Consider the following 27,354-nt stretch of genomic DNA (forward strand, 5'->3'; position numbering starts at 1 on the left):
TGGTATGGATGCAGTGCCTTTGATCTTGACTTTGCTCTTGAGTTTTTTGTTTGTTTGGTTGTTTTCAAGTCAGGGTTTCTCTGTGTAACAGCCCTGGCTGGCCTGGAACTCACTCTACAGACCAGGCTGGCCTGGAACTCAGACATCTGCCTGCCTCTGCCTCCCAAGTGCTGGTATTAAAGGGGTACACCACCACCTTGCTCTTGAGTTTTTATAACCTTGTTTTGGGCCTCTAGAATTTTGCAATAAACATCCTTTGCACACACATCTTTACACCCTGGTGCTGACGCGCCACAAGCCAGATTCCCAGAAGTGGGATCCTGGGTCAAAGAGGATGTGTGTCTTGGGTCACAGCAGTGATGGGGTCCATTGTTCAAGGTATCTTCCTACTGATGAGCCATGTGGGTTTTGCTCATGGGTCTCAATTCTATCCAAAGGGCTACCCAGGTCATCGTTGACCTCTTTTCCAGTGGATGAAGGAAAGAGGTACTGTCCCTATTTCCTCTGACAACATGGTGAATGTTCCCGTGGCTGGGTTAGGGACCTTTGGGAGAGCAGCACCATTGACAGCGAGCTGGCCTGTACCCTCTCTTCTCACTGAAAGCCCCACTCAGGGGGATGGGATGTTTCTGGATGCCAACTGTGCCCCAATAGAAGGATGAGAAAGCAGGATTCACAGCTCTGGTCTTGAACTCCTCCAATCTCTCTCTGTCTCTCTGTCTCTCTGTCTCTCTGTCTCTCTCTCTCTCACACACACACACAGAGACACACACGTAGAGAGAGAAAGAGAGAGAGAGAGAGAGAGAGAGAGAGAGAGAGAGAGAGAGAGAGAGAAAGAGAGAGAGAGAGACACTCCTTCTGCATAGGAGGCAGGGAGGAGAGCAGCAACCTGCCTCACGCTGCCTGCATCTGTACCCATTCTTCTTTTGAGGAGCCCGGGATGATACTGACACTGGCCAGGTCTTCTAGCATCTTCTAGTTCCAGGCCCTGCTTCACAATAGAACCCTGGCAAGCAACGATGGAGCCAGACTCACATGCTGGGCGTGTGGCAAACCCTTCCCCACTGTGGAAGGCAGCTCCCTGGGGGTGTGGGGGTGAAGTGGGGAGTGAGGGGGTTTCTCTAGCTCTCTCTGCTCGCTGGCTCCCAGGAACAGTCTTACTAGAAAGGCATAGTGTAAATATTTTGCTAAGCATCCAAGAGAGGAAACTTACCCAGGCTGAGCTGCCCAGTGCTGGGCACTGGCCATGGGCACAATACTCAATAAGGCCATTATCTGTGAAGGGAGGTCTGTTTGTTCCGCTGTGGGATGGTGCCAGAGCCCAGAGCCACCAGGCTTGCACTCTGGCTGCCACACAGAAGAGTCTCCTCGCACTCAGCAGATCCTGTGGTTATGCGGTGCCAGGCCAGGAGGTTAACTCTCTGGCGGACCAGCAGCCAGGCTTCATTCCTTCCTGCCTGAGCATGTCTGTCTGAAGCTGTTAAAAATTGAGGACCACAGTGTTCACAAAATCTGCTCAGGCCCCAGACCTGCAGGTCTACTTTAAAGGGTGTGGTACTGGGGAGCTGGGGGCCCATCCGTGTATTAATAGCTCTTGGCCCCCTCCTTTCCACCCAGGCTGGTACTCTGAGGACACTGTTCCTGAACTCATCCTCCTCTGCCTGGCTGCTCTTTTCTCTTCTTCTTCATCAGCTGGACCTGGTCTAAGTCATTCCTAAGCACAGGGTCTGCCCACTTCCTCAAGGCCTTCCCTGATCACCCCAGGCCCCAGAGCCTGAGACTGAAAGAGTGGCTTTTTAGTCCTTGGAACTATCTATTCACACACCCATTTTGCAGATGAGTAAGCAAGGCTTGGAGACACCGAGTAGCTTGAGAAGCATCAGTCCATGTAAATGCTGGTGGGCTTTCCTGGCAAAAATCTCTTCTCTGTGCCCGGGGTCCCATCTCAGTGAATCACGCTAGCTGGATCCCTCACTATGGACAGAGACCAACCCCACCCCCCACGCCTTTGCAGTTACTGTCCTGGCCTGTGTCATTGTTAGGCACTGACCTCTCACTGTCTCTCTACCCCACACCCAGTGCAGGTGTCTCCATACCACATCCAGGTGGGCCACAGAACATTCATGCCCCCTCTGCTTAGCTCAGACCTCCCCAGCTGCTCTGTGTGGCCCGCTCTCCCCTGTCCAGCCCTCCAGTCACACTGGCCTCCTGTTCCTGCCTGACAGGACCCCACCTCTGCCCAGTGCTCTGCCAGCTGTCCACAGAACTGGCACTCACACTCCCCTTGGCTCCCTACTCAGACACTACCCACCCAGGCCGCTTGCTACCTGCTCAGGCCACTGCCTGGCCCAGACTGCCTGATTCTCACCACAACTTGCCAACCCTGTGCCACCTATTCACTCCCCTGCTATCATCCCCTCACACTCTGTATTCTACTTAAGGAAAAGAATACCTTTATATTTATTTTGTATACACTTTATATGTAAGAGCTCAAAAATACTATAAATGTATGTCTAATATTTATCTTTCCTGTGTGTGTGTGTGTGTGTGTGTGTGTGTGTGTGTGTGTGTGTGTGTGTGTGTGTGCTGAGAAACTCAGGTCTTCAGCTTCCCACTCTGTTTTCTCCACTGGAATATGGAGAGACAGGCACTGTGTTTTGTCACTGTGAACAGTGCTTGGCACTTCGTGTCTAACAGGCTGGATTTCAGGACCATCTTCCCATCTAGCCGGGCTGGTTGCATCACTGTGAGTAGTATGCTGAGGAGTTTGGTTTTTAGACTGTGTGTAGGATGCAGGGAAGGCAGGTGGTACTCTGGGAGGTTAGGGCCAGTGGGTGCTGGCACTCGAGGGCTTGGACCCATGCCCCTGACCCAGGTTCAGCTGTTCCCAAACAGCAAGATCACAGAGGCAGGCCCAGAGCAGCTGCTCAGAATGAGCTGCTGTGACAACCCCACCTGGCCGGCACCCCCTTTTTTGGACTTGCCAGTTCAGGAATCTCTCCAAATACGTCTAACTCTCCAGTGGGTGACCCAGCAGTTGTGGCGGAGACCCTTTGGGTAAGCTTTGCTCCCAGTGACAGCTGCCAAATGAAGAGAGGCATGCTGGGAGAGGAAAGGGAGGGTGCCAAGGCCCACCCAGTAGAGGACAGAGATTCAGACCAACAGGAATGATGATTCCAGGGAGCCAGCCGACAGCCCAGGAACAGAGGCACGATGGCAAGGCTTGTCCTGACAGGAGAGATGGGCGGTGGTTCCTATTCCCATCACTAGCACACCTGCATCCATGCTGGCTAGGAGCACACGGCCACAGGCACACAGCACCTCCCCCTTTGGTCCCATGCGACTGACATTTGTATTTACTTATGACACGCTTTCTTTCGGGTTGGCTGGCTTCATTCTAAAGTGGTGCCTAAAGTAAGTTCCCCAGGTGACCTGGGGTGCCACCCAGCTTCCAGTACACCCCACCCTGCCCGTTCTCACCTCTCTGAGCCTGGGTCGGTCTCTCCCCTGAGTGTTGCTTCATGACAGGCTTGCTCCTCCCTCAGGCTTCCTTCCTCAACCCTCTGCTTGTCTCCCAAGAGCATTTCTTGCCTGTTTTCCTGAGTGATTCTTGCGGCTGCACACTTCACCCGCCCTCCTGCCTGTGTGCCCGGCCATCTGCCGGCACCCCACACTCCCGTGCATTTCTAGCCCCTGCACCTTGGCTTGGCCATGCCTCTAGCTTCTTAAATTCATTATGCTCACACAAAACTCATCTTCTGTCTCCCCATCTGTGGGTGCCACCATGCTCCTAAACCTCGGGGTTTGCAGCCAGCTGCCTCTGAATCTCGCTGCCCTGTGTCCTGTCCCGCCTATTCCTCCTTCACCCACCGCTTGCCTGCCCCTTCCTTCTTTTGCCCACCAGTTACTGACACTAGTCTGGACAGGCCCTTCTCCATGGCTGGCTCCTCCAGGGTCACCTCCACCTGAGACCAGGAGAGGGAGCCTATTCCAGAACCAGCATGTCCTGTGTCTGCATGTGGTGACAGTGTGACCCTGGGCAAGTCACCTGCTCTGCTTGGGTACCCATCTCTGCTCTCTGTGAGGACTCTTCCTTCTGACTCCCCTTATGTCAGTCTGATGGGGGGGGGGCACCACCCACCTCCTACAGGTGACACAGATCTGAGCATTGCTGCCAGTCAACATCTACAGGCAAATCAGTCTCTTTCTTACAGAAAACTGTGTCTCCAGCCCCACCCACCTCACCTCCCTCTCCTGCAGCCTCCTAGCCTCAGGTGGAGACAGGGCCTGGGACCTGTCTGTTAAAGAAGTACCTAAGTAATTATGAGTATATGTGTGTGTATGTGTGTGGTGTGCAGTGTGTATGTATGTGTGTGGCGTGCATGTGTGTGTGTGTAGTATGCATGTGTGTGTGTGTGTGTGTAGTGTGCATGTGTGTGCATGGTGTATGTGTGTAGTGTGCATGGTGTGTGTGTGGTATGTGTGGTGCATCTGTGTGTATGTGTGTGTGGTGTGTGTGGTACGTGTATGTGTGTGTGGTATGCATGGTGCGTGTGTGTGTTGTGTATGTTTGTGTGGTGTGTGTGTGTGTGTGGTGTATATAGTGTGTGTTTGTGGTGTATGTGTGGTGTGTGTGCGTTGTGTGTGTGTTGTGTATGTGGTGTATGTGTGTGTGTTGTGTATGTGGTGTATGTGTGTGTGTTGTGTATGTGGTGTATGTGTGTGTGTTGTGTATGTGGTGTATGTGTGTGTGTGTGTGTGTGTGTGTGTGTGTGTGTGTATTATTCATGTGTAGGACATCATCTGTGAACGATGCCTAGAGAAGTCATGACTTAAGAGATAAATCTCGAACTCCTTACCTCTCTCCTGCGCTGGTGAGCCTGCATTCCACTCAGCCCCCAGTTCAGCCTGTCCATCCCCACCTGAGCCCGGAGTGATGGGGTCTGCTCTTCTCTAGCCATTTCCGCAGCATAGCAAGCCTTCCTTGCTTGGGAAGTCCTTGCCAACCTGCAGTGTCTGACTTGCATGCTTTCTGCTTATTTCAGAAATCTCAGGGACACCTGCTCTAGGCACCCCAGAAAGCACACAGCTGTCGTTCTCTGTCTGTCACCTGCTGAATTGTCCACTCTGGAATGAATTTCCTGAGGCATTTCTATGGCAGAACCTTGTATTTAATGACCAGCTCTTAATAAGCACCCACAGAAATGCCACAGCACCCATTGGGTTATGGAGAAGTCAGGTAGAAGGCCAGCTTGCAGGCTCCCAAGCCTGAATGCTGGGTCAGGGAAGACACGATGGTAGAGTTCCCCAGAACCCCACAGCAAGAGTACCTAATGGAGGATGGACACACAGAGCAGGGGCTGGAAGTCCAAGGAGAGGGAGCAGCACAGGAAAGACTCCAAGAGTGAGGCACTGGCATGGGGGCAGGGCGCGGAGGAGCATGCAGATGCCTGGGTACTTGGGCAGGAGTGCTGAGCTGAGGGCTGCATTCCTCCTGTAGGTCAGGGATGGACGCATTCAGCTGCTGCCTATTTTGGTCCATAATGTTTTTCTGGAACACAACCTGTTCATCTTTACATGGTGTCTACAACTGATTGCATGTTGCCATGGTAAACTTGTAAGAAAGAGAGAGTGGGCTTGCCAAGCCTAAAACTTGTATTATCTGGCCACCTAGAGGGCAGCTCTGCTGACCCCTGGCACGGCATTGGAAGGGGACAGGGTGGTCAGAAGTGTGTCTTATCTTCTTGTCACTTGGGAATGTCACAGGGGAGGGCCAGACAAGCTGGTTGAAGGAACAACTGGAAAGCTGATACAATGGTCCAGACAGGGAGCCATGTCAAAAGATACATAGTTGCTTTTTATGAAAAGACATACTGTTACTATGTACCTAGACAGAGCAAAGCCCTTTTCCTATGTTCCTTGATTAAATCCCCCACAGGAGCTGCTTGGCATCTCTACTCCTGTCCCTGTGTTTGACACATAGCACAAAGAGTTTAAGTAGTTTGCCCAATGGCACATACCTAGGATGTAAACCCATCGGTCCAACCTGAGCTGGGACCCTCCATGCCAAGTTCTAGGTCTTCAGATTCAAGCACGTGTGCTTGTTGGCAGGTTTTCTAGCAGCCTTCCCGAGAATCTACAGAGCACAGCTCCCCGGAAGGAGACCTACCCCGTGGCCAGTAAGGCAGGAAGTGGGGGGCAGGAGCAGAGCTATTTTGGAGAAGCGACAGGAAAAACCGCGAAGCTTCCTACCTGTCCTGTTTTGCCCCCATCTGTCCTGGGAAACAAGGCTGTCCCTCTCCTAGATAAAAAGGTGTCTCTCCCCACACAGTGGCTCTTCCACCAGAGCCGGGAGAGCGAGGACTAAGCTTAGCACATGTTGGCTATTTTTAAAAGACTACATAAACAAACAGGGCTATGTAAATAAGAAAAAAATATGAGGTCATCCCTTCAAAACCTAAAAATGTTTTTCCTATTGGGTGTGTTGGGGGTGTGGTTTGCACAACCTCGAAGAGGAGGACTCGGGCTTCTGTCCCCTGGGGCCTTTGCTAGTCCACAGCGTCCTGAGCCACCAGGCCTGCCCCTCCCTTCCTCACAGGCCTGGAGGCAACAGCAGCCGGTCTGGAAGTGTCCTGCCTTTTATTCCTGGCTCTGTGGGCTTTGCCTGAATGCTCGCAGCTCCTGCCCAGTCCCTGCACTGCACCTCCTCTGGGCCTCGACGACACCTGTTCCCTTGTCACTCACAAACTGTCCGCACTCGAAGATCTTTGTGTTCAATGACCAGTGCTCACTAAACACTCCCCAGAAACCTTTGTGGCACCCACTGTGGGTGCAGGGGCAGCAGACAGCACCCCTGCCTGGAGGCCCTTAATCCTGCATGTGCAATCAGAGCAGACACGAAAGCAGGCTTCCCCAGAACCCCACGGAAAAGGTTCCTAATGCCCTAACATCATTGAGGAGGGGTACATGGGGCAGAGGATGGAAATGCAGACAGGAGGAACAGCATGGGAAAGCTCTGAGTGACCTCTCCATGCAACACACCTTGACCTGCTACACAGCCACAGAAGCCCCTGACATGTGTATCAGAAGAGACTGCCCTTCTCTCTGTGCATTGTCATCTGTCCCCAAGTGAACCTGCACCTTCCCCTTGGTGTGGACAGCTGTAAATCATAAAGGCAGCTGGAAAGCTGATTGTGGGAGACATCACAATCCTTGGCAGGAGTCACGGGGCCTCTCTGTGTTGCTGGAGGACAGTTTGTGCCGGGGACTCGACTCTCTGACTGTTTCTCCCAGGATTCCTCCTCTCTCCCCTCCTCCACCTCTCCTTGCTTCCTCTTCTGCCTCCCAACAGGATACTCAGCATCCTTGACTCCTCCATTATCCTTAAGCAGTGGAATAAGAGCAGTCAATTCTTGCTGAAGGCTGTCTTCAAATTGTGTTCCACTAATCCTTTCAGAGGGGGCTCTTCAATTACTATAGGAGAAATTTGTGCTAAAAATACAGTTTGGCTCCTATCAGCACTGTAACAGAAAGTGGACCAGCACATTTGAACACGTTCTCCAATGCACTGCAGCTCGGGAAATGCATGGTACCAGCTTAGGTTGGCTTGGACAGACTCTGGCATGGGGTCAGGGAAGATCTTGACCTTCAGGACTGAGGTGTATCTTCAGCCAGAGTCACCAGGTTTGAGCTCTTTCCTGGGTGTTGTATCACTGGTTTGATTCATGACTATGTATGGGTCTGAAAAGCTACCCAGGCAAGTGCACTCCTAAGCTGTCAGTGATGAGGGGCAGTCACAAGGTTAAGCTCTCAAGTACGGGGAGTGTGGGGCTTCCTGTCTGACTGGTATTTGTAACAAGAAGGAATTCAAGCAGCTGTTGGATACTGTTGATGATGCAAACTGGAACTCCCTTGTAGTCCTCCTGGAATGTCCTGTAGCAGCTAAAGATGGGTACACTGTGGAAAGTGTTACCTTTACCACTTCCTATTGAGATGATTTAGGATTTATTGATTGTTTTTTCTATAATCCCCGTGTGTGTGTGTGTGTGTGTGTGTGTGTGTGTGTGTGTGTGTGTGTGTGTGTGTGTATCCACACATATACAGCTTGATGTCAGGGATCATCTTCAGTCTTTCTTCTATCTTATTAAATAAGGCAGGTCTCTCAACCAAAACGAGAACTCCTCACGGTGGTTAGTCTCTTGGAAGGGGATCCCATCTCTACCTTCCAAAGCTGGAATTATATAGGTATGTTGCCACATCCACTGACTTGGATTCTGGGGATCCAAACCCCAGCCCTCATGCATGTATAACAAGTGCTTTAACCACTGAAATCTCTCCAGCACCCCCAACTTTAATCTTTTTTTTTTTATGGTGTGTGTGTGTGTGTGTGTGTGTGTGTGTGTGTGTGTGTGTGTGTAGGTGTGTGTGTGTGTGTGTGTACACATGTATGTGTGAGGTATACAGAGGCCCTAAGTGAGTGTGAGCTGTCTTCCTTGTTTACTTCCTACTTTATTGAGGTAGGGCCTCCCACTGAACCTGAAACTTGCTGAGTCTGGTTAGTCTAGCTAGCCATCTTGCCAAGGGGATTCCCTGTCTCTGCCCTCCTCCCCCAAATGCTGGCATTACAAGTGGCCACATATCTGCCCAGCGTTTTACATGTTTGCTGGGCACTCTGAACTCTGGTCCTTGTTCCTTTGGGACAAGTGCTTAATTCACTGAGCCATCTTCCAAGCTCTGGATTCCTTAATTCTTAGTCCTTGCCAAGCCAACCAAGACAAGAGAAGGGAATGTGGAAGCTTTAGCTGGCAAGCAAAACCATGGACACTGAGGACAGAGGTCAGTACACCATCTCTAAAAGATTAGACGGTCTGTTGCTCAGGCTTTGAGAGTAGACGGACTGAAGCAGCCAAAGGGAGCATGCGAATGAGTGGCACATGCGTCTCAATAAAGCTTTATTTACACAATCAGGTGGCAGCCGTAGGCCTTAGCTTGTGGATCCCTAGTCTAAAACTTCAGATTCAAAGTTCGTATGCATCAAAGCACAGTTATTACTCTATGTGTGAACTCCCATAATAAATCCATTTTAAAGATTGAAACTTAAAAAGATTGAAGAGTAAACCTGCTTTAATCTGATTTACACATCACCATTCCATACAAGATTGGACTTTTAAAATGGTTTCTAAGACAATAAAAATTTTCTGGGAAAATATCTCCCAATTCATTTTCATGTTAGTTTTGGCCTTCCGCCACTCATTCAGAAATCACCTTATTCTGGAGACAGTCCCAGGTTAGGTCTCTCCCAAGGAGAAGCACTGGCTCCCTGTTATCTTGCCCTCACATGACTCCAACACCTGCTGGGAAACACAGGTGTCCTCAAGCCTTGAGTAGTGTCAGTGGGCCACTTGATCCTGGGCAGGGTGGCTCTTCACACCACACACCTGCCATCCTGGACCCTCACCCTTAGTCTGTATGGATGCCATATAGACCAGCTTCCTTCTTGGTGGCCCAGTTATGCCCATGATCTCCTGGATCCCCCAGCAACTCTAAGTCAGCACCCCATTAATCACCATGCGTTCTTCCCAGGGAGAGTGCAGGAAGGGGTGGGGCCAGATTTCTGGCTGGAGCTGAGGGCTCATTTCCTGCTGGGCAGGACTCCCTCTGCAGATTACCCTGCAGCTGTCAGAGCCCACGTGGACAACGGGGAATTTGGGCATGAAGTAGGGGAGGGCAAACGCCAGGAGTGGGAGAGTGTTGGGTGGCTCCTCCAAACTTGGCCAGTGTTCCTCAGAGTTCTAGTTCTAGACTACTCAAGAACCCAGTGTCCACCTTGTGGACCAGACCCCTGCGTCGGCTAGAGGACAAGGGTCCCCCCAACACACAGTTAATTGCCATATGCACAGATGGGAACGAATGGTAAATCAACAGACCGAGTGGTGCTGCTGGAGGCCAAGGGGTGGGCCCATTGGTGATGGTGCCATTGATCCAGACTGAAACAGGTGACTCCGAGGGCAGGAGTCACTGAAGGTGCAGTCGTTCTTCAGGAAGCATTTCAGCGGGAAGAAAAAGGGCTAATTCTTCTGTAGCCAGAGATTCTGCCCCTGTGAGCTGTGTGACGATCTTTAAACTAGCGAACCTCTCTGTGCTCAGTGTCCATAGCTCAGTGTCCATTTAAAGGGGGCAACAGGGCCAACCTCACTAGGAATTTTTTTTTGCAGGCCTTAGACTTGTCTATGAAATGCCAGGCCTTGTATACAGGGAAGGCCGGAGCCTTCACTTTAGGATCCCATGCCAGTACCAGGTGATACAACATAGCGGATCTGTCACCAGGAGGATGGTGGCTGAGTTGCCTGCTCGGTGGTGGAGGGTGACAGGAAAGCCCCCCAGATGGGCAGTCCCCGTTCTAATGAGGCCTCTTCTGTATGTTCACAGCACCCCGTGAGGCAGGTGCCACACTGTCCTCTGTTGCCAGAGAGAAAACCGAAGCCAAGGGACAGGGAGATACAACATGTTTAAAACCAGTAAAAGCCAATAAAAACCAGGAACTGTTAGAGCCGGGATTTGAACTCAGGAATCCCTGAGTTCAATACCACTACACACATCCTTCCTCAAAACGAGGCCCAAATAGTTAGTTCTTCCTGGGGTCCAGGGAGTACTCCTCCTACCTTGACAGGAGAATTCTGTTCAGGACAGGCCTGCTGAGCCAGGCATGCAGCTGAGCTAAGGCCAAGGCTCGGATACCCACACCCATGAAGCTACAGCAGTGCTGCCCCTGAGGTGACCGATAGCCCTGACCCCCGGCACTGCACAAGGAGAGAATGCCTGCTCTAACCAGAGGGGAGGAGCAGGCCAGGTGGGAAATCATAGCGGTTCACACCTTGAACACCATAACTGATGGGTGGAGAATTCCCAGAGCCCTCAGAAGGCAGCTTCCAGGACCCACCCCAGAATCCAAACAGAGTGGGCATGATGCTGTATACTTGCAACCTCAGTACTGAGAATGTCTGAGGCAGGATTGTGAGTTCAAGGCCAGCCTTGTCACACAGAGTGTGACGCAGTACCAAAAGAAAGGCCTCCAAATACGGATCCCGATGTCCTCAGTGCCTGGGCCAGATGGCACAGGTATTCTGGGGAACCCGCGTTTCCTTCCTTCATTTTGAAACCCGATATTGTCTCCTTCAACCCTATCAGCTCCCCAGATGATACTGACACATTCTGTAGCAGGCAAAACACCCTAGGATCTGATCTGTACCCGAAGAGCTCCCAGAGCCACACCCCACCCACATCACAGCCTGCATAGCCACTTTTAATCCCCAACACCTAGATACACATATAAACATAAACATAAACATAAATATAAATACAAATACAAATACAAATATAAATATACACAGGAGCCCAGAGACTTCACTGGCCCATCTACTCAGCACTTGGAATTTCTGGAACTCTCCAGGTAATCATGAGAGGCCAGACCTGACATCCTTCCATAGCTCCTGACAGGGGCTTTCAAAGCCACCACGCTCTATGACTGGGCGGGGGGTGGGGGTGAGGTTGAGTGGTAAGGGTTGAGGAGAGGACAAGCCTGAGAAACAGGGTGACACATCCGAGGCTTGGGTCCTTGAGAAACCTTGCTGTGTCCTTCACCAGAGGTGAGGCGGAGACCGGGCAGCTAGTGGTGAGGAGCAAGGTGGCATTTTAGGGAGATGATGTGGGGAGCAGGGGCAGAAGCCTAGGATTCCTAACCAAGGCATCCAGGGAATTCCAGACCAGCTCTGGCGGAGATCAAGGAAGGCAGGGATAGGCAGCAAAGACTCATCTCACAACAGAGTCTTTTAAGAGAAGAACATGAAGAGCTCCTGCTAGCTAAAATGGCAGCGGGCAAGCAGGGCCGGCTCAGTTCCTTACCTGCGCTGCAGGCACCACTTTCGATGACCAAAACTGAACCGCTGCTCTCTCTGGAAGCCAGTGTTCATGTCCACTCCTGCTGCGGTGCCTCTGCCCACACCCTGCTCCTCCCCGAGGAAGGGACAATGTGCCTGGCCAGTGGCTCGTGGGAGTCTTCCATGAGCTACTTCGAGGCAGCTTGGTTTGTGCCTCTGATCCTGCATGGGGTGGGGAAGGTGGAAGCCATGGTCAGAGAGGTTTCTAGATCAGTTTTAGGTACAGAACAACTGCCGCCTTACCCCAAGCCCTGAACTCCCTCCAAGCTGATTTTTTGTCCCATGCCCCCTCAGGGAGACAGTGGGATGCAGTGGCCCTGGGATGACACACTACACTCCTTTGCCCCCATGCTGAACTTCTCTGAGCCTTGTTCTTTACCAGTCATGTGCGTACGGTTCCTGGTGGACTTCAAGATTTCCAGATGCCTAGAGTACAGTCTTAGGACAATGACAGGTGACTGGGGTCTGTGACAGGGTACCCTTGAGGGAACTCTACTTTAAAGGTAGACCTGTCTGTTTGGTTCTAGATGAGGAAGTTAGAGAGACTGGCATCAGTCAGACTATGAACTCTTGCTGGCCTGAAGGTGAAAGGGCCATGTGGGAAGGATCTGGAGGCAGAAGCTAACATGACCACCTAGAATGGCAGATGCTTAACTGACCACCTAGAATGGTAGCTGCTAGCATAAGCACCTAGAATGGCAGCTACTTAGCGTAACCACCTAGAATGGTAGCTGCTAGCATGACCACCTAGAATGGCAGCTGCTTATCGTAACCACCTAGAATGGTAGCTGCTAGCATGACCACGCAGCTGAAAACTAGCAAGAGAACAACCTCAGTCCTCCAACCACAGGGAATCAGGTTACACCAACACAGGAATAATACTGGAAAAGTGTAACACTCCCCAGAGCAGAGTTGAGTCCTCAGTTTACCCACACCCAATGCCAGCCTGAGCATACTGCAGATGAGATTGGGTACATTCAGGGTGGCCTGGCTATAATCTGGCGACCTATAGAAGCAAGCTGGCACATGGGTATGGCACACAACCACTGAACTGGAGGGGTCTGTTAACCAGCCAGAGAAAACTACCGTGACTTGTAACAGTGCCTGCAGGATCTTCAGACAGGGGTAAGCAGTGGAGCAACAGGTGTGGGAATACACTGTGGTTCCCAAGCTACTAAACAAAACACCGTGTTCAGGCCAAAGGAAGCCTGGGGCGAGACAGAGGCTTCACAGTGGTTACCGAGCAAACGGATAAGCCTGGCTGCTCAGGCACCAGCTTAGCTGGCTGTTGTGGCGCTCAAACAAAAAACTACAGAGGAAAATGCCCCCTAACCCAGAAAACTTGAGTGGTTTAGCTGTGTCCGCAGCATAGAACGCCCTCGCTCCCATGCTCATCGGGCTGTCTGGTTTGTCTGCTTCTGGTGGTGTGGTGGGACAGCTGAGAATGTGGTCTCTTAGGCTATGATACCCCAGGTTCAAGTCCACATCCTTCTTAGGACCTTGGTGGCGTGGGAAATCACGGTGTGAACAGGAGGCTGAGGATGGCGAGGGCTTCCCGGGCTTTCATGAGTCACTGTGCATGAAGTGCTGAGAACAATGCCTGGCACGTGGCACAACCCGCATCACTGCCACGGACTTTGTCCCAGAGTGGAGCGTGGTGACGTGGAGCAACCTGCACGTAGGCCTGCGGCATTGCCCCCTTGCTCATCCTCGGCACCATGCTTTGTAAGAACTAGTCCCTGGCAACCACTCCACACGGCTGATTGCTACAGAACAGAGGTCACCTGAGGTCCCCAGTGTCCCCTCCCACCATACCTGCTACTGTTCAACTCCACAGGATGGCATTTTGCCACCACACAGTAGAGAGGACTGACTCTGTGGTTCCCTGTGGTAATGTTTTGAGTCTGCCAATGGAACCATCTCGATTTTTCACAACTCCACCATTTCCCATCAACTCCAAGTCTGATCTCCCAATCCACTGTGAGTAATAAAAAAAAAAATGGGGGTACCCGATTCATCTCACTAAGATCCTAGAGCACACACAGACTAGGTCCCACCTCTGAGCCCTCAAGTCCCTCCCCCACAGCATGTCTACCCGTCCTAATTGATCAGCCCATTCAGCCAGTTCCCAGCACACTGGACATGAGTTCCACTGCCCACAAGACCCAGTGCACAATGCTACACTTCTCTTGCGATAAGCAAGTATTCACTGTGCAGATACCAAGAGCTGAGAGTCCTTCCAGATGGAGTGGCGTTCCCTCAGGCTTCCTGTGAATCACATGCAGCCCCTAGCACGCATCTCACACACAGCCAGTGTGTAACAATTCTTTTTAGAGCCCAACATGGTTGTTTATTCACATCACAGACAGGCACCTAGTGCCCATGTTGGGTTCAGCTGACTGGAAGTTGCCAAAGACAGGAACTGGAAAAGATTTGGTCCTTGTTTTCAAAGGAACCACAGTGGAGCTGATTCTGATGGTGTCTGGATACAGGAAAGAGTGTTTCAAACAAACACCCCCCAGCCCGCGTCCTTGCATGGGGGCAGTAAGGAGCCTGAACACCGAGGAGTAATGACTGAGGTACGAGTCAGCAGGGATGAGGACAAGAGATTTGCTGGAGGAGGGGCAGGACTTGAGCTGGCAGTGGAGTGAGGTCATGGAATGGTTTTGATTAATGAGTTAATGGGCTTGGGGTGAGAGGGCGTGGCTTGTGGAGGAGATAGGACGGGTAGAAGCTCGGAGGCCATTATCATCCTATCATCAGCCACTCCTAGTCTTCCTCAGTAGCTGTCCAGCTACACCTGTATACTAGTTATCTGAAAATGTCATCCCAATCCCCCAAGTTTCTAGATGACAAAGAGGGCCCATTGGTCTGCCTCTTGTCCCCCAAAACAAAAAAAGAGACTATACGAATTACAACAGATCCCAAGTCATACCAGCTGCCAGAAAGTCTGAGGATTCAGAGGGGTGGGAACCCCAGAAAGCCCAACCACACCCACTGACTGCTCATGGCAGGCACAGCTAATGTCCACCCCAAAGCCCAGGAAACCAGCTCAGACTGGGAACGGGAGTCTTGGAATAAAAGGACCCTCTGAGTCTTCTCCAAAGAGACCAATGTGGGCAAGAGGGAAGCACTAGATGCTGAGGCCACCCACCTCTGCCCTGTACACCTCAGCCAGTAGCTCTGGCTGGGTAGGTGGCATGACAGACATTAAGAAACTCCGGGAAGGAATCATCTTCTCCTCAGCTGCTTATGCAACATGATCCTGTGGTTCCCTTGTCCTGCCTCAACACTCCATGTCTGCTGTTTCCACCAGTCACAGACTGTTGTGTGACAGTTCTTACACAACCTCAAGCCAATCCCCATGGAAAAAGAACTTTTAGTCCTCAGCAGAGGCAACATCCCCTGCTCCAGACACACCAGGGCTCCCTGGAGCCTCTGTGCTCCCTTCCCAGGCCAGGGAGCACCTCAGCTTTGATTAATGCTCTCTTGATGAGATTTGAAAGGCCAGCATTTCTAAGTCTCTACAAGAAATGTTGAGAGCAACACTGCTATGTGTCCTGGTCGGCTTTCTGTTGCTGTAATGAGACACTCTGACTAAAAGCAACTTGCGGAAGAAAGTGTCTATTTTATCTTAGACTTCCAGGTCATGGTTTATCATTGAGGGCAGCCAAGGCAGGACCTCAAGGCAGGAAGCTGAAGGCAGAAATATGGAGCAGAAAACTGCTTGCTACTTGCTCTGTCTTGGGCTTAGTGCTTCTCATATAGCCTAGACCTCCCTGCCTAGTGATAGCACCGCCCACAGTGGGCTGGGCCCTCCTACATCCATCATCAATGAAGAAACTCTATCATAGACATGAACACAGGCTCATCAGACCTGGGAAATCCCTCAATTGAGGTTCCCTCTTCCCAGCTGACTCTAAATTGTGTCCAGTTGACAATTAAAACTAACCAGCATGCACTGGAATTGTTATCTCCTACCCCGACTGCCCCTGGGGAGCAGGAAAGACACCCCAAGGCTTGAAGGGGAAAAAAAGAGGTAATAAAAGCCCCGAGTTCCATTGCTCAGTCAAGGCTCAAATAGAAAAAGAGAAATACTAAAAAAAGAGGCCACCCACCTATCTGTTCTTAAAAAGTCACTCAAGGAATTACTCCAGCAAGACAAAACAAAGCAAAATGAGAGCAGAATAAGTCATTCAAGAGAGGACAAAGTGGGAAGAACAGGAAATAGGAGCAATACAAGCAGAGGGGAAGCGGTGTCATCTGGACAAGTGTCTCCCAGGATGGGGACACATTGCTGGAAACTGGAAGCTTACTTCTCGATAGGAACACACAAATGTTTCGTTTAAGGGTAACTATTTCTAAAGGAAACATAAGACAGCCTTCTCGACCACCATGTGGGAGAGAAAGTAGGAACAAAGATCATCCGAGCAATGGAACAAGAATCAGGGAAGCTAAAGTTAGTGGGGAAGGAAAAGGATAACAAACGAGAGACATGAAGTACGACGGGGAAAGAGAGCCATACACATTAATGAATTCAACAATGCAAATAAATTCAATCATCTTACTCTAAGAGACCAGGATGGCAAAAGAAAACATCAACCCAGTCACATAGCTGGACATAATACCCTTAAACTGATAAAGGAAATCTAAGAAATGGGAAAAATGATTAGACAGGCAACAGGTTTAATAGTCCCAGCAGTTACTCTGCGGAATGAAACACAAACGCCTGGTAGAGAAAAGTGGGGTGCTTTGTGTTGCTTGAGACCTTTTTCCACAAGAAGGCACACGCCACAATCTTGACCTTCACCCTGAACAAAATGAAGGAGATAGAGTAATCATAGAACCACGGAGCAAGCAGGGATATCACGATGCCTGTACACCTGTGATCCGGGGATTGTGAATTCAAGACCAGCCTGGATTACATAGTGAGACCCTATCTCGAAAACAAAACGAAGAACTACAGGGAGGGACAGTAAGTGTCCTGGGTGTCCAAAGAAGTCCATGGAGGATGTAGAGATGGAGCCTGTAACAAAAGCTCTTTTGCTCATACATCCTCACACTAGATGGCAAGAAAACTGTCTGCTTCCAAAGCATGTCAGTAGTGCAGACCCCGAGCGCGGCTCTCAGGGCTACAGCCAGAAATCTGTGCAGCGAAAACCAAAACACCAAATCAGTGGTGCACTTGGCAGTGCCAAGACACTTTCTAAATGACTTGAATAAAGGGGACATCAAGACTGAAACTGTAGGGGACCTGGAGGGAGGGAGCCTTACTGTTTGGAAAGCTGTGGGCACAAGCAACATTGCACTCAGAGGGAAAATAAACCTTGAGTGCGGCATCGATGAGAGGAGCGGGAACAAAGTGATGCAGGTTAAGGATTTCACCTGAGCTGAAGTGGTGGCACGCACCTGGAACTGCAGCCACTCAGGAGGATGAGGCAGGGGGACATTTGAGACCAGCCTAGGCAACTCAGCAGGGCACTATCTCAAAACACAATAAAAGAGACTGGGGGTTGGGATTATAGCTCAGGGGCAGAGTGTTTGCCTAGGGTATGGGTTCAATCTCTTGTATCGAAAAAAAAAATCAATCAAAATAGCCCAGAAGGACGAAATAAATAAAGTCCAAAATAAACATGAATGAACGAGCAAATGAAACAGCCACCCCCACCACAAATGCAATGTCACACCTATGCCCTGACACTGTGAACACGCATGATCGCTACCAGCAAATGAGACAAGGAGTAAGAAGCAAAGTCAGGTAGCTCTGAGAAAGGTGACATGGAAAGGTACGCATGCAAACTTTTATGACGTAAGAGGATTGGAATGTAGCTTTTTATGTCGGTGGTGCATTTGAAAACTGACTTTTCTAGGAAATGATATACACAAAACTGGAAGAAGAGGGGGAAACACTGAACCAACCAATAACTACAGGAGAAGCCGAATAGGCTGTCAATGAGGGGACTTTCAATTGCCAGAGAAAGGATGGGCTATTTAAATAGAGCGACAGCAGACTGTGTGTCCCCTCACTCACTGGGTACTCTGGAAGTGCCCGTGATGTGCCAGGCACTGTTCTAGGCCAGCGGGTACCATAAAAATAACAACACAGAAACATCATAAAACAGAGAAGGGCTTTTCTGGAGCTGAGCATTCAGCCAAATGAGAGAACAACAGACGGTGGTGACGTAAGTGTTATGGTGAGTGCCACAGGAAAAGCAAACGGCAGAATTGCACTCGAGGGCAGGTGGGGAAGGCTCCTTTGGGCAGAGTTCACACACTACTCATGCCTAGATGATGACACTGATTGAAGAGATAAACTAGCCAGGTGTCCTGGGCAGGGTTTTACGTCTGTGGTAAACACTATAGCTAAAGTAACATGGGGAGGAAAGGGTTTATTTCATCTTACAACTCTCAGGTCACACTCCATCCCCGAGGAAGTCAGGGCAGGAATCTACAGGTCGGAACTAATGCAGAAGCCATGGAGGAATACTGCTTACTGGCTTCTTCACCAGGGCTTGCTCGGCCTGTTTTCTTATACAACCAGGGGTGGCACCACCATGGGAACTGAACCCTCACACACCAATCATTAATCAAGGAAACACATTCCAGACTTGCCCACAGGCAATCTGAGGGAGGCATTTCCTCAGATGAGGTTCCTTTCCCCACATAATTCTAGTAGACTAAAAACCAACCAGGATAACAGGCATGGTGGCATGTGCCTGTAACCTGAGCACTGGGAGTCTGAGGCAGGAAGGTCCCAAATTTAAGGCCATCCTGGGCTAAATAGTGAGTCCCTATCTGAAATCCCATGCAAATAGACATAACATACAAGCAAATTTATGAAAAATGCCAGGGCTGTTGGAACATTTGTGTAACACTGTTGGAAAGTAACTTTCAAAGACTGAGTTGAACTTTAGTGTTCTTTAAAGGTCAATACACTTGACTACATAAAAAATTAAATAACCCATACAACAGAAGACCCCCCATTGGTATTTTAAAAGGAAAATAAAATATCAAATTATAAAAATATTTGCAGATTTTGGAATTCTTTTTTTTTTTTTTTTTTTTTGGTTTTTCGATATAGGGTTTCTCTGTGTAGTTTTGCGCCTTTCCTGGAACTAGCTTTGTAGACCAGGCTGGCCTCGAACTCACAGAGATCCACCTGCCTCTGCCTCCCAAGTGCTGGGATTAAAGGCGTGTGCCACCACTGCCCGGCAGATTTTGGAATTCTTAAGGTTCAATTCCTAAAATTCTGGAGAAAAGAAAGCTTAAACCTCCATAATTTACTTCATCAATATAACTCTTTTTGTCAGACAGGTTTCTTATTTTGAAATGGAATGCTTGGTAACAAAATAGGCATTGAGATATTTTGCAACACATAAAAATGTTGCAGAATATTTGTTTACCTATGCAAAGATGTATTGCATTTATGTTGCAGAATATTTGTTTAACTATGTAAAGATGTGTTGCTGTTTTACCTTGCCTGCCGAAGGCACCTGATTTGGCCTAATAAAAAGCTGAATGGCCAATAGCGAGGGAGGAGGTATAGGTGGGACTTCAAGGCAGGAAGAATAAGTAGGAGGAGGAATTTAGACTCAGGGGAGAAAAAAAAGGAGATGACAGGGGCAGCCAGCCAGACACAGAGGAAGCAGAAAAGTAGGACAAACAGAATGAAAAAAGGTAAAAAGCCCCAAGGCAAGACATAGATGAATGGAAACAGGTTAAATTAAGTTAAAAGAGCTAGTAGGACAAGCCTAAGCTAAGGCTAAGCATAATTAATAATAAGTCTCCGTGTCTTTATTTGGGAGCTGGTTGATGGCCCAAAGAAAATTCCAACTACATAAAAAAAGGATTATGATTCATAATATATAACAAGCACCTTCAATAAAATAAGTAAAAGCAGTAAATAAATTGGGGAGAAGAAATGAATGAATTCAAGAAAATAAAAATGCCCAATAAAACATGCAAATATGTTAGCTTCAGTAACAAGCACAGATGCAGGCTAAATGTCACTATTACTTTTCCTCGACTGGTTGGCAGTGAAGAAAATGATCGTCACCTTCAGGTGTTGGAGACATGGAGTCAATGGACATGTGCCAAATACAGCTGGAAGGTGTGGGTTAAGGAACCTCTTGACCTCTCTACCACAATGCATGTTGGCCCTGCGGCCCCACAAGTGCACACAAGTCAACACCCACAAACACACACATAAATACACATATGTGGAGGGTTAGACAGACTATTTTTGAACAACCAAAAGTGGTGGGAACAGCCTTCAAATCCATTGGCAGGAATTGGTTTTGTAAGCAAACGATGATTAGTCCACCCAGCTAGCTGTCATGAGATAAATACATTCCCTTGATGAAAGACAGACACATTCTGTGGTCACAGACCTTCCTTGTGACTGTGTATCAAGTATGAGCAACAACACTTGTCACGGGGGTTCTGCCTGCTACCCCCATTTTCCATATGACCCTGGGAGAGGCGAAGAGGTCAGGGTAGGAGGTGAGCTTCAGTATGTCTGCTCCTTGGCTCTGCACATCATGCCACTGACAATGATAATAGCAAAGTCACAGAAACACACCTGTTCACAGCTGGAAACCTAGAAGGTCATGGATGACAGATCTCAGCTGGCAGCATGTCCTGGGCTGGACTGTGGCCTAGGTTGGGTGTGAGACATCAATTCTTTCTCGCAGGCATTTCTATCTTTATACTGACCCTTTGTTTTAATAATAAGCATGTTTTGTATTTATTTGTGTGTATGTATGTATGTATGCATGCATGTATTATATATGTATTTTTGAGACAGAATTTCATGTAGCGCAGGCTGGCCAAGAACTTGTCAAGGATAATTATGAATTTCTGATTGTCCTGCCTCTACCTCCTGAGTGCTGGAATTGGGGACTGAACCCAGAACCATGTGCACACTAGGCAAGCACTTTACCAACTTAGTCTCATGTCATACTATTACAATTTAAAAGTAAAAAAAATGTAGGGAGATGGTGGAGTGGGGTTGCCAGAGCTAGAGGTGGGGGTTGGGGAGTAGAGGTGAAGAGTGGCTGGTTAACGGGTCTAGGTCTCTGGTTTGACAAGGGAGTGTTATGGAGATAGGTGGTGGCGGCGGCGGCGGCGGCGGTGGCAGGTGGGAAGCAAAGAGATTGGATTTAATGTCGCTGAATTGCACATTTAAAATGGTTAAGACAGTAAAGTCAATCTTAGGTATATTTCACCCCCCCCCCCCCCACACACACACTAATAGAAATAACATATGTGATCTCTCTGCAGAGAACAGATCTGGGAAGAGTCTGTGGGAGCAGAGGTCTTCAAGGCTGCACACGTCCAGTGCATGGATTGGACCAGCTCCTCTGTGGACTCCGTGGAAAGCTACTGTAGGCTGTCCTGTGGAGCTGGAGCACCTCAGTGCAGCCTCTGATTGCAGGCGTAGGGACCAATTCTGCTGGACACTGGGGCTGACATTGCCATAGCTGTGTTCTGAAGGAACCCTGGGGGCAGCAGGAGCAGCCTCTGTGGCCTACAGCACAAGGTTTCTAGGGGCTGGGGATGAAATCAGACAGTTTTGGGCTCTGCTTGGGGTCTCACACCCCAACCTCAGAGAAGAGGAAAGCTAGTTCTGGGGGAGGGGCATGTGCAGGCCGTGCCAGGACATGGGAAAGCTGGATTTGATACACATGGGGCAGGGAACTGGGGAAGGGAGGTTTCTGTTTTCTTTCTTATTTCTACTACTGTGGTCTATGGGTCAATAAGAAGATGTGGAAATCGAAGACACATGGACACACTAGTGAGATGAGTAAGTGGATCATGTCAGGCTATGGGTACCTGGGAGAAGGAAGGGCAATAATGACATAACTCATTTACCACAGGCTGAGAGTAGTGAGAGATAGCCCAGAATCTGCACAGGATGACTTGGGTTCAGTCCCTGATTTCACCTGTTAATAAGCTGTGGCCTCAGCCTAATTGCTTAACCTCTCTGAGCTGTGCTCTCATGAAGCAGAAGAGAAGAACCTCCCACTGTGCATCTTTTCATTGGAGATGGGAGACAGGTACCAACAGACCAAAAAAAGGAGTCCACCCCAGGCCAGTGAACCAACAGGCGTGTTGGGGTTACTTACAAGAACATGGGTGACCCTCAGGAAAAGGCAAAACTGGAAAGCCTCCCCCAATCATGGTGACAACTCTCAAAAGCCGAGAGTCCCACCCTGTCAACCCTCCACTTTGTGTGTAAGTTAGCACATGTGTAGCTGTAGGGGATTGTGAGCAGGGGGAGGGCGAGGGGGTCACAGGATGGATGGAGTGTCTGGAGTCTGGGTAAGGGTCCGATGATTCCCCTTTACATGGGAGTGGAAATATGCCTGATCCTCTAAGAGTCTCATACAGATAATCACAGCTGCTCCAGTTTCAAGATGGCATGCAGGACCAGGAGTGTTCTACTCCACCTCTTTCAGATTTCTCCTGTGGACCAGATGAGACACTGTGCATGGATGTGCCCTGCATGTAAGAGGTATTCCGTGAGTGTCAGTTCCCTACATGTATCTCTTCCCCTGGCTCACAGGGTTTGTGTGCTCCCTTCCCTGGCTGCTCAGCTCTACTCGAAGGCCACAGCATAGCCTGACATTGCTGTCGTGTGCATCTGGCCACTTAGAGAGATGTGGGATCCTTCCTGGGCCCTACTTAAGTTCTCCAGACAAAAGCTCCCCACTTACCTGTCAGTAGACTCAGGGAGCACTGAGGTGGCCCCCTCTCCCCAGAGAATGACCAAACAAGCCATGGAACTCTGCCTCTGACATGCATCCACATGCCAGAGAATGCAAGGACAAGCACCCAATCAAAGAGGATGGGGGTGGGGGGTGGGGGGGGGGAACACATTTCAGTTGGTCCTGAGAACAGAAAGTGAATGGATCCCACCATGCAGTGAGAAGCGGGGAGGGGTACAAGACCTCAGGCTCCACACTGAGACAGGAGAACAGAGGCTTATGGTCTCCAGGGTCTGTGTGGCAAAAGACTAGGGGGACATCAGTGGCATTTGGTAGGGTACAGCCACCCTGAAACCTTAGAGAATGATGGTGCAGGCTAAGGAGCAGAAATGATCCTGGGGGCCAGGACCAAGAGAGCTACTCCCTGTCATGCCCGCCATCTACAGGCAGCCCCCTCTCACTAGAGGGTCCACAGGCCTGGGGGACATTCACAGGAGTGCAAAGAGGGCACTTCCTCTCCCTGAATACACCAGGAGGCCCCCGGGACACCCCAAAAGGAAGTAAACTGATCCAGCTAAGTGACTTCCACAAAGCACTGCTGCCCCTGGCTGGAGTGCCCAGCTGCAAAGGTGAAGGAGGGCATGCTTGCCTCCTGGTATCAACCAGCACTGAGTGGGGAATCTGGGCAAGAAAACTACCAGGCAGTTTATTCCTCCATGGTGCTCCAGCATCTCCCATCTGCAGAGGCAGAAGCCAGGGGCAGGGCCAAACCCACAGGTGCTCAGTCTGTCTGAGCTAGTGCTATCCTTAAACTCATGCCACGGGAAGCTGAAGAAACTGAGGCCCAGAGCTGTGAGCTTATGAGCAGCCTTCCGTGGCAGAAGGCTAGTCCAAGGCTTGGGCATTGACCAAGTTGCTCTTTGGTCCTTGTCACTGTGTGGCCTCAGACAAGTCATTTCACACCTCTGTCTCAGTTTTCTCAGCTGAAAAATGGAAGCAGTAGGGCTTATCTGGACCAGTGTCAAATTTAAATAACACAGTGTCAATTCCCCAGAAAGTGAGGCCGGCCCTCTTCCTCTTTTGGTTATTTCTGACGTTCAAGCTTTGTGTCTATCTACAGAACCAGTCTTCCGAAAGAATAAGCTAGAAATCCCACAACAACATCACTGTGATCTATTCATAGGGAGGAGGGGCACACAGGCACACAGACAGACAGACAGAGGAGAGAGGGAGGGAGAGGGGGAGGGAAAGGGAGAGGGGAGGGAGAGGGGGAGGGGGAGGGGAGGGGGAGAGAGAGAGAGAGAGAGAGAGAGAGAGAGAGAGAGAGAGAGAGAGAGAGAGAGAGAGAATGAATACGTGTACAGAGTGACCGTGGAAAGCTGCAGGAATTGAGACCTTTAACACGTGGTCAATACCCGCTAAGGAGATTGCAAAGTGAGGCTCGTGATTTTGGAGGAAGGATGACTCTTTAACCACAAAAGCGTCTTTAGCTCACAGGGAAGCTTGGTGGTGGTGGCCAGGCTCTCTAAGGATCCTTTCTGGCCTCTGGTCCAGGGTCCAGGCTGGCCCCACTCTTAGCTCTGATCCCCCTCCTCACCTAACCAGCTCAGGGTCTCACAAACAGGAAAGGCCATGCCAAAGGAAGCTTCACAAGACAGAGCTTTTCTGGCCCGGTGGCTCTGTGACTGACACCTTTTTCCATAGAGTGTTTCCACTACTTCAGACATTTGCATGGCCTCCATCTGTGCTGGCTAGTTTTATGTCAACTTGACACTAGCTAGAGTCACCTGAAAGGAAGGAACCTCAACTGAGAAAATGCTTCCATAAGATCCAGCTGTAAGGCATTTTCTTAATTAGTGATTGATGGAGGAGGGCCCAGCTCATTGTGGGTGGTGCCATCCCCGGGCTGGTGGTCCTGGGTTCTATAAGAAAGCAGGCTGAGCAAGCTGTGAGGAGCAAGCCAGTAAGTAGCATCCTCCCTGGCCGCTGCCTCAGCCCCTGCCTCCAGGATCCTGCCCTGTCTGAGTTCCTGTCCTGACTTCCTACAGTGATGAACAGTGAGTGATGTGGAACTGTGAATCAAATAAACCCTTTCCTCCCCAAGTTGCCTTTGGTCATGGTGTTTCATCACAGCAATAGTCACCCTAACTAAGGCCATCTATAAGCGAGTTCTGATTTCATATCATTGAAGCGCCTCAGCTTTGTGGGGTCTGTCACAACTTACAGGGAGCAAGGGAGCCTCTGCCCTAGCCAGGGGACCTGCCGCCCTGGGGCAGCCCTCCTGACCACCCCTGGCCATGACTGGCCACTCTTCATCTAGACTCAGTTAAAACATGAGTCTGGTTTGAACCCACCTCTTTCACTTCCGGGCTGGATCACTAAGGCAGGGTGTTCTTTTAACATCTCGGGGCCTGCGATAGCTCATTTGTAGAGAGGGAGTTAGTGCCTGCCCAGCTGGGTCCGGGAAAGCCCTCTATTACCTCATCCACAGAGAACACTTAGGGTGGTGCCTGGCCCAGAGCCTCGGTGACAGCCCATAAATGTGAACAGAGGCACTTTAAGCCTGCCTGGCTCAAACGCCTACACTCACCCTGCACTGAAACAGCACACAACAGGGTTTGCACCCTTCCTCTTCCCGGCTCTTCCTTTGCATGGCCACACAGACGGTCCCTTCAGCATGCCACTCCCTGACTCAAATCCTGCAGTGGCCCTCAAATGACACATTCATTCAAACACTTGGATGTTCTTCACACGCACGCCAGGCTGTCCCGGGTGCCAACCTTTCCTGTAAAACCTCTCTGTGCCATTCTCCTTGCTCTGTGTATTTTACTGTGTCTCTGTGAATAAATCCACCCTGTGTGAGCTCAGGCTAGCCCAGCTCACGTATATATCCTCTATACAGTCCCTGACCTCATATGCCCTCATGAGTGCAGTCCAGCCCAGCTCACATGTACTCTTCCACTCAGGCCCAGGACTTCCACCTTCTGTCAGCAGGGATGGCTCAGTTGGAGCCATGGCCTACTACCGCATTTACCTTCTCTATCCTGCTTGTGAAACACAGTGTATACAGATGCTGCGGCCATAGCAGACTCACTGGTTTGAGGGGTCTGTGATTGATTCATGGCTTACAGAATCTTGAACAGAACTGATGCTAACAAGAGAATGACCAGATCCTGAGTTCTAGTGATTGACCATCCCTGAGTGCCGTGAAAGGCATCTACAGGTGGGTGGGTGAGGAGGAAGCAATGGCTCAGAGGTTTCCCCATGCTCTTGTTCGATCCAGCAGACAGAGGGGTGAATGCGCTCCAAATCCTGCCCGACTCTGTTTCACTGAGCTCTGCAGCCCAGGACCCAGAGGCCTGTGGGATCAGACTCTGCCTCTCCCCTCCGGCCCTGGGGGTAGACCAGGTGACAGGTGACCAGAAGCCCAGGAGGATGCCCCACCCCCACCCCAATCTAAGTGTAACTGGTTTCTTAGCAAACTCCTTCTGACTTTCTCAAGCCTGTCAGCTCCTCTCAACTTCCTGCTACCTTCTTGGAAAAGCCTCAGACCTCCTGCCTCCTTCCTGAGCTCCAGCATGAGCCTGCGCCTGCTCTGGCCGACTATCCATGCTGTCATGAGCGGTGTGCTTCTGCATTAAGTCTGCCTGGGCTCTGTGATCCTTGGGTATTTCTGAAGCCGATGACCTTCCCAGGAAGATGACAGAGCATCTCCCTTCTCTCTACCCCCTGGCCCTTGGTGCAGACCATGCAGGGCTATGCATCTGTCTTCCTTCAGACAGTGGGAGCTTACAGGGCAGGAACAAGTGGCAGTGTCTTCCCTACCCAGGCCCCATGCCAGTGAGCGTAACATTGGTGTGTCGCAAGTGGTAAGTGCCTGACAGTGAGTTCCCGCCACTCTCCCTGGCTTGCCTTCCTTCCAGTGTGCTGCCCAGCACTGTCCCATTTAGACCTGACTTTTCAGACCCAACTACCAGGCAGGGAAACATGCTAACCCAGCAGACTTAATGCAGAAGCACACCGCTCATGACAGCATGGATAGTCGGATCAAGGGGTTTCCCAGGGCATCTGTGGTCCCTGGATTGGGCTGAGGCTCCCAGAATCCTGATTGCAGGTCAGGTGGTACCTGTGTGTTGGCCTCGAGGCCTGGAACCTTGGAAATGGGCGGTCCCAGGAGCGGGGGAGGAAATCTGAGGGATGTTCTTCACCAGCCACTCAATAGGAATTCCCACGCCCCTGCTTGTCCCCCTGGCCACCCAAGCCTGGGCTGACTAGCTTCCTTCCTTTTTATCCTCTCCAAGGTCCACCCTGCTGGGCTCTGATCTGGCTGTGTCCATCATTCTCTAAACCTGCAGAACTTTGGGATAGCACAAAGAGGTGGGTAGGAGAGTGGACTTAGGTCTGACTACAACACTGTCATGTGACTGAGAACAAATCATGTCTCCCTGTAGGCCTCAGTTTCCCCATATGCCAACCCAAAGACTTAAACAGTCTACCTCTAAAGACCCCTTCAGGTCTAAGACCCTGCCACATGGTGAGTTTCTTTACTGGCAAGAAAAGTCCCCCAGTTAAAGAAAAACCAAGCAGAGAGGGCCATCCACAAAGCTGGGCTAGGTCTCCAGCTCTGGGATTATAAACCAAATCCCAACACCTGTGAAGGACTGACTGTCCCCAGGCAATGGCAGTGTCTCTGTCCCTCACCACCAGGG

At 50.2% G+C, this 27,354-nt stretch overlaps 1 protein-coding gene across 10 annotated transcripts in view; it reads right to left on the minus strand.

The window, feature by feature from the left end:
- Positions 1-27,354, minus strand: part of Hivep3 (HIVEP zinc finger 3) — a 428,230-nt gene that overhangs the window by 59,249 nt on the left and 341,627 nt on the right. For 8 of the 10 annotated variants that reach the window (XM_052717846.1, XM_052717845.1, XM_052717849.1 and 5 more), the window contains one exon: positions 11,902-12,098. The exons of the other annotated variants lie outside the window; for them this stretch is intronic. The gene's annotated coding sequence lies outside the window, so the exon portion shown is untranslated. The remainder of the gene's footprint in view (positions 1-11,901; positions 12,099-27,354) is intronic. 10 annotated transcript variants of the gene reach the window in all.

The sequence above is a fragment of the Peromyscus californicus genome, unplaced genomic scaffold, assembly GCF_007827085.1.
Source record: "Peromyscus californicus insignis strain IS unplaced genomic scaffold, ASM782708v3 Scaffold_5__1_contigs__length_169319896, whole genome shotgun sequence".
Lineage (NCBI taxonomy): Eukaryota > Metazoa > Chordata > Mammalia > Rodentia > Cricetidae > Peromyscus > Peromyscus californicus.